The sequence below is a fragment of the Chinchilla lanigera genome, unplaced genomic scaffold (assembly GCF_000276665.1).
Source record: "Chinchilla lanigera isolate Chin_1 unplaced genomic scaffold, ChiLan1.0 scaffold00150, whole genome shotgun sequence".
NCBI classification, from domain to species: Eukaryota; Metazoa; Chordata; class Mammalia; order Rodentia; family Chinchillidae; genus Chinchilla; species Chinchilla lanigera.
Genome location: NW_004955551.1, coordinates 786,145 through 792,618, shown reverse-complemented (window position 1 = coordinate 792,618; position 6,474 = coordinate 786,145). Strand labels below are relative to the sequence as shown.

The 6,474-nt window shown below is 35.8% G+C and overlaps 1 pseudogene; it reads left to right on the top strand.

Annotated features, from left to right (window-relative positions):
• The window catches only part of LOC102018653, a 9,341-nt pseudogene extending 9,106 nt beyond the window's left edge, over positions 1-235 (top strand).
• Positions 236-6,474: the final 6,239 nt, after the last annotated feature.

Sequence of the window (6,474 nt, the reverse complement as noted above, 5' to 3'; positions counted from 1 at the left end):
AAAAAAAAAAAAAAAAAAAAAAAAAAAAGAAGAGAACAGAGTGGCCCAAGATGCAGATATTGTCAAGAAAAAGATGGGGAGAGGACCAGAAGATAGGAAATCCAAAAAGAAGAGGATGGCTCCCAGTATTTTGTCAAGTGGATGGGTTGGACAGGTATGAAAATTTTTAAATGGGACATTAATTCTGAGCCCATTTGATATGAAGAAAATAAATTCTTCCAGAGTGGTTAAGTGAAGCACTTTGTCAGACGAAAAAGAATGAGAACAAGTGACCTTGTAATACTGGACCTGGTGTGACTTCTAGACTCTCTCATGTGTCACAAACTGCTTCTTTATTTGAGGAAGACCAAACAGAAGCCTTTCTAGATTCTCACATATCTGTCGCAGAGCTGCAGTGCTGAGCTGAGTGGCCAGGCCTCACTTCCAATTCTCATGTGCTAATGCAGGGCAAGTTTTCTTATACTACAATTTTTCATAATTTTACCATCTTATAAATGCTAGTGATTAATATTAAATTGCCTTTTAATATTTTTAATGACAATGTTATTGGATAATGAAAGAACTAAAAAGATGATTTGTTAGGTTTTTAGGAAAGAAGTTTTAATTTTCAGCCTATTTGAATAAAATATAGTTTTTCCAAATTTGTATAAATGGACACAGCTTTTATAGTATAAAAATCTATATCCTTTAGAACATTTTGGCAAGCTGCTTTTGTGGTCATGAATTGCTTCAACTGTTCTTTGTCATGGAAGTATCTTATTTCTCCATTTATTTGGGTTTTTTTTGTTATTTTAAAGATAAAAGAACAGAAACATATTAACAAACACACAGACATTTACAAAATAATATAAAAACAATACAAGCAATACAGAATTTCAGACAAGGTGATAGAAAATTAACAATGGTTGTTGTTGAAAACTTATCTTTCAAAATAAATGGAGAGGGCCATGTGCTCAACCATCTCCTTTTTTTTTTTTTTTTTTTTTTTTTTTGTGGTACTGGGAATCAAACTCTGGACCTTGTGCTTGCCAGGCAGACACTTATGCCACTGAGTTGTATCTCCATTAATCTCCATTTATTTTGAAAGATAATTTTGCAGGCCTCATCAATCTGAGTTGGAAGTTGTTTTATTCTAGCACTGAAATAATTCATACCAAGCTATTCTTGACTTGAAGTCTTGTGTTGAGAAGTCTGCTGTGATTCTAATGGGATTTCCTTTATAGGGGATTTGTTTCTTTTCTCTCGTTACATTTAATATTCTGTTCTTGTGCTGAATTTCTGGAATCTTGACTATTATATTCCTTGGAGCAGATTTATTTTAGTTATGCCTCTTTGGAGTTCTATATGACTCACTTATTGTATGTCAAATTCTTTACCCAAGTTTGGGAAGTTTTCTGCCATTACTTCTGTGGAGATGTTTTTTATGGCTTTTGCACTATATCTGGCCTTCTCATTGACTTTAATTAATCTTATGTTATTTTTTGCATCATCTTGCAGCTGTTGGATTGAGTTTTCATGAGCCCTTGCTATTTTTCAAATATCTTTCCTTTCATGGTTGCTAACTGTCATCCTGTCTTCAAGATCTGATATTCTCCTCCCATCCCTGCCTCTATGGCCCAGGTGAACCATGTGGAAGACAGCCCACCCCACAAGCACTGCTGTAACCTATGTGAAGCGTGCAGAGGGCAGCCCTTTGTTGCTGTTACTGTGACCCAGGTGAACTTTGCGGTAAGGCCTAGATATGACCCTCCTCTCAGTGCTCCCATAACTGAGGTGAACCACACTGGAAGGCCCAGAAACCAGAGGGAACACCAGCAACACAGTAAGGTCCCACGTAGCGCACACAGGATGGACAGGTGAGACTAACCATATGGAAAAGTCTAAAGCAACAATAACAATATGAGCCAACAGGTGATAAGTTACATGAACCAGTGTTGTGCTTGGGGACAAGGACATACCAAATAGAAGCAGATAGGTGGGGTCACACATGTTCTTTTACTCTCTCTTTTTCTCTTTCTTTTTCTGTTCTCTTTTTCCTGATCTTTTTTCCCCTTTCTAAACAGCTGGGGAGAACCCCAGCCACAGAAAACTAATCCCATCCCCAAAACCGAGACCAAGTTCAGATAACCCTTGCTTACTCACTCATTCTTTTTCTTCTGCCTTCTTCTCTAGTTTCCCAAAGTATGCATGATCATCCTTTGTCCTCCAGCCTTGTTTCTACCTTCCTTTCAGTTATCTTTGCTTTATCCACTATCCTTCTCAAATCTCCCCACTATAGGGTAAAACCATTCTACCAAGGGGAAACACTTGGAATACAAGCTCCCAATTTAATTTAATATTATTTTTTGAGACAGGGTCTCACTATGTAGCCTACACTGGCCTGAAACTCACTATGTAGCCCATGCTGGCCTTGAATTTGTGACAATCCTCCTGCTTCAGCCTCCTGCTTCAGCCTCCTGAGTGCTGGGATTTAAGATGTGCACCACCATGCCTGGTAAGCTACCAGGGGCCTTCTATCTTTTAAACTGACAAAAATTGTATATTTACAACATGACATTTTGAAATCTGCATCTAGTGTGAATTGGCCAAACCAAGTTAATTTATGCATCACATCACATCCTTGGACAAACAAGCTCTATCTTATAAATAAGAGAACTGAGGTCCCCAGAAGCAAGGTGACTTGTCTAGGGTGACTCAAGAAGTATGAAGGTAGGACTTGAATTCAAGTCTTTCTACTCTAAGTCCAGTCCTTTTTCTGTGCACCACCTTGCTTCTCTATGGAAATATATTATGGATTGTTGGTAACTATGATTGATTCTAAAATAGGTAGATATGAAATAGCTCCTGTCACCATGTTGGATTTAAAAATTTGGAAAATGCAAATGTATAATTGGGAAAATAAGAATGCATATTTCACTATCTCATTTGGTACTTTTCCTCATAAAAATGAAATCACAGTGTTTGAAAATTATTTTTTTAATTTATTAGATCTTGATCTTTTCTGTGTTATTAAAAAAATCATCCATAAAATATATTTTTACTTAATAAATCCCCTGTTGCTTGATTCCTGGCTTCTTTCCAGTTTTCTACTTATATTTAGGCTGTGTGCATGTGTATGTGTGTGTGTGTGTGTGTGTGTGTGTGTGTGTGTTGGTAGGAACATACATGTGTTGACAAATAGATCTAACTTTTGATAAACTTCTGTTCAGAGAAAGCTCTGTGAACATTTGACTCAGGTTTTAAATTCAGTTACTGAGCATGTACAATTTATTTGAGGTTGAATGAAATTAGATGTTGCTAAGGAAATGAGGCTTTCTGTGCTATATCTTTCCTGAGGCTTTGTGCAGTCTCTTTGAAGGCTCACCTAGGGTCTATGACCTGAATGGTGGTGCTGATGTCACCAAAACTACGCTAAATGCAGATATGGACCTCAGTCACCTAGCGAGGCAGTACAAAGTTGCTTTTCTGTTTTTCAGACAAAAATTAATTCTAAAGAAAAACGCTTTTTTAAAAAAAGAAGAAACAGTTTGTTATGGGAAATTTGACTTCTACAATGAAATTCAGTATTAGTACAGAGTGGCCATTTAACATACTTACTGGACTTTTTAACAAAAGTACAACCCTCTGTCCATATCCATAAACTGGGTTGACCAGTGGGCGCATTGTAAGTCATTCATGTATATGGTTATGAACCAATTTCTGAACCATTTTAAAGCTTCTAGAAAGGGTTATGTTTGGAAAGTTTTTAATTATCTTGTTTATGTCTGTGTGTGATTTATATTATATTTGTTTTCATTCAGATGCATATCTTACCTTAGTATTCAGTATGATTCATGTAACTAATGTTAGCAATGCTTTACATTCCTTTTGTAGTATGTGTGACATCTCCCTTGAACATAAAAATTTACTTTCAGAAAATCTAATCATTGGCTATCGGTATTATTTCTCCATAAGCCTGTTCTGATCCTGTAACTTACCTTCTAGAATCTCTTAAATCCAAATTATGTGTGTGTGAAGAAAATGGAGAGATCAGAATATTTCCTCTGGTGTTTCTATTTGGGAAGCAATCTTGTCATCTAGGTTATACATGTCTCTTTGTTGGCTTTTTCCCCATCTAATTCAGTACCGACTTGCCACATTTTCCCATACAATACCATGAGTAGAATTTCCACTTTCAGTAGTGGTGAACTAATTTACTGTACACCAGCCCTCCCAGAAAAACAACTACAAACTATAGTATATAGAAAAAATCTGAAGGTCCTCCTCCCGTGCTCTGTTAGCTGAACCTATTAGGGGCCACCAAGATCCCTGAGGAAGAAAGGGAGAGTGGCAAAGTTAGGTCTGGCATTACCACAACTTCTCCTTGTGAACTAGCTGTCAAGGCAGAAATTGGTGACTGGGACTGAGAATGTGACAGGAGAATTTGGGGCTCTTTTTTTATTTCCTTGTTTATTTTAAAGATATTTTTTAAAACAGTAAAAATGGTACAGAATTTCAAAACAAAATGATAGCAAATTAATAACAGTTTTATATTGCATATTGTTATCTTCAAAGTAGTTGCTGAGATTACCAGATATACGCATGTAAGATTGATCAACCAATTAAACAAATAACTGTTCCTTTCAATGAATTAACAGAAATTAGTAGTACAATTACCTTAGTTATATATAATTTATCATATATATATATATATATATATATATATATATATATATATATTCCTTCTTTTCTCCTTTCCCCCATCCCAGCTCTTCTTCCTTTTGAGCAGTTTCTTTCACTTTCACAATATCTATTGTACCTTTTAATTTTATTTACTCTTTCAGTTTCTTACACTAGGGAAACAATATGATATTTACACTGTAGGTCTGATTTATTTCACTTATGAGTATAGTCTCCTATTGCATCCATTTGTCTACAAAAGCCTCGAGTTTATCTTTCTTTATAGCTGAGTAATACTCCATTGTATAAAAATACATCTATTTTATCCATTCCTCAGTGGATGGGCATTTGCACTGTTTCCAAGGTTTAGCTATTACAAATTGTACTGCTATAAACATGGGTGTGCATATGCAGCTGTGGTATGTTTTCAGTTCTTCTAGGAAGACACACAGAAAAGGAATAGCTGGATCGAATGGGACCTCTAATCCTAGTTTTCTTAGGAATCTCCACACTCATTTCCACAGTGGTTGTATCAGTCCACACTCCCACCAACAGTGGAAAAGTGTTTCTGTTTCCTCACCATGTTTTATTGGTTGATTCTTTTACAATAGCCATTCTTACTGGAGTGAGATGAAATCTCAGTGTTGTTTTAATTTGTATTTCTCAAACGATCAATGCTGTTGATCATTTTTTTCATATATTTATCTAGCATTTGTATTTATTCATCTGAGAAGTGTGTAGTCATCTCAGATGCCCATTTTTCAATCAGCGCTTTGAATTTGGGGGGCCTGATTTTTTTAATTCTTTATATGTTCTAGATAGACGTCCTTTGTCTGAGCGACAGCTAGCTAAAACTTTTTCCGAGTTTGTGAGTTTTTTCACCTGTTGGTGCTTTCCTTTGCTGTGCAAAAACTTTTTAATGAGATGAGATCCCAGTTGTTGATTCTTTGAAGTACTTTCCATGCAGTTTGGTTTTTGTTCATGAACTCTGTGCCTACCTCTATGTCTTCAAGATATCTACCTACTTTCTCTTCCAGTAGATTTAGTGTATCTGTATTAATATTTAGATCTTTAATCCATTCTGACTTAGGTTTAGTGCATACTGATACATATGGTTCTACTTTTAGTCTTCCACATGTGGAAAGCCAGTTTTTCCAGCACCATTTATTAAAGTGGCTATATTTCATACAGGGAACATGTTTCACCCCTTTGTCAAATATAGGGTAGCTGAGTATGGTTGTAGTTGTGTCTGCATCTTCTAATTTGTTCCACTGATCCTCAGGTCTGTTTGTTTGCCAGTACCATGCTGATTTTATCATAGTAGTTTTGTAGTATAATTTCAAGTCAGAGATTGTGGTGCCTCCTGCTTTGCCTTTATTGCCCAGCATTGCCCTTGCTATTCTAGGTCTCGTCTGGTTCCCAGTGAATATTAGGAATATTTTCTCTAGTTCTGTTAGGTATGCTAAAGGTGTTTTGATTGGGATTGCATTAAATCTGTATAACAGTTTTGAGAGTATGACAATTTTCACTATGTTGGTTCTTCCTATCCATGAGCAAGAAATATCCTTCCACTTTCTGAAATCCTCTTTGATCTCTTTTTTAACAGTACTTCAATATTCAATGTATAGATCTTTTACTTCCTTTGTGAGATTGATTCCTAAGTATCTTTTGGATGCCATTGTGAAGGGTATGATTTCCCTGATTCTTCTCTCAGTGAGTTTGTTTTTTTTTGTTTCTTTGTTTTTTTATTTTAAAGATAAAAGGAGGGAAACATTAACAGACATACAACATTTTACAACATATCACAAGCACAAT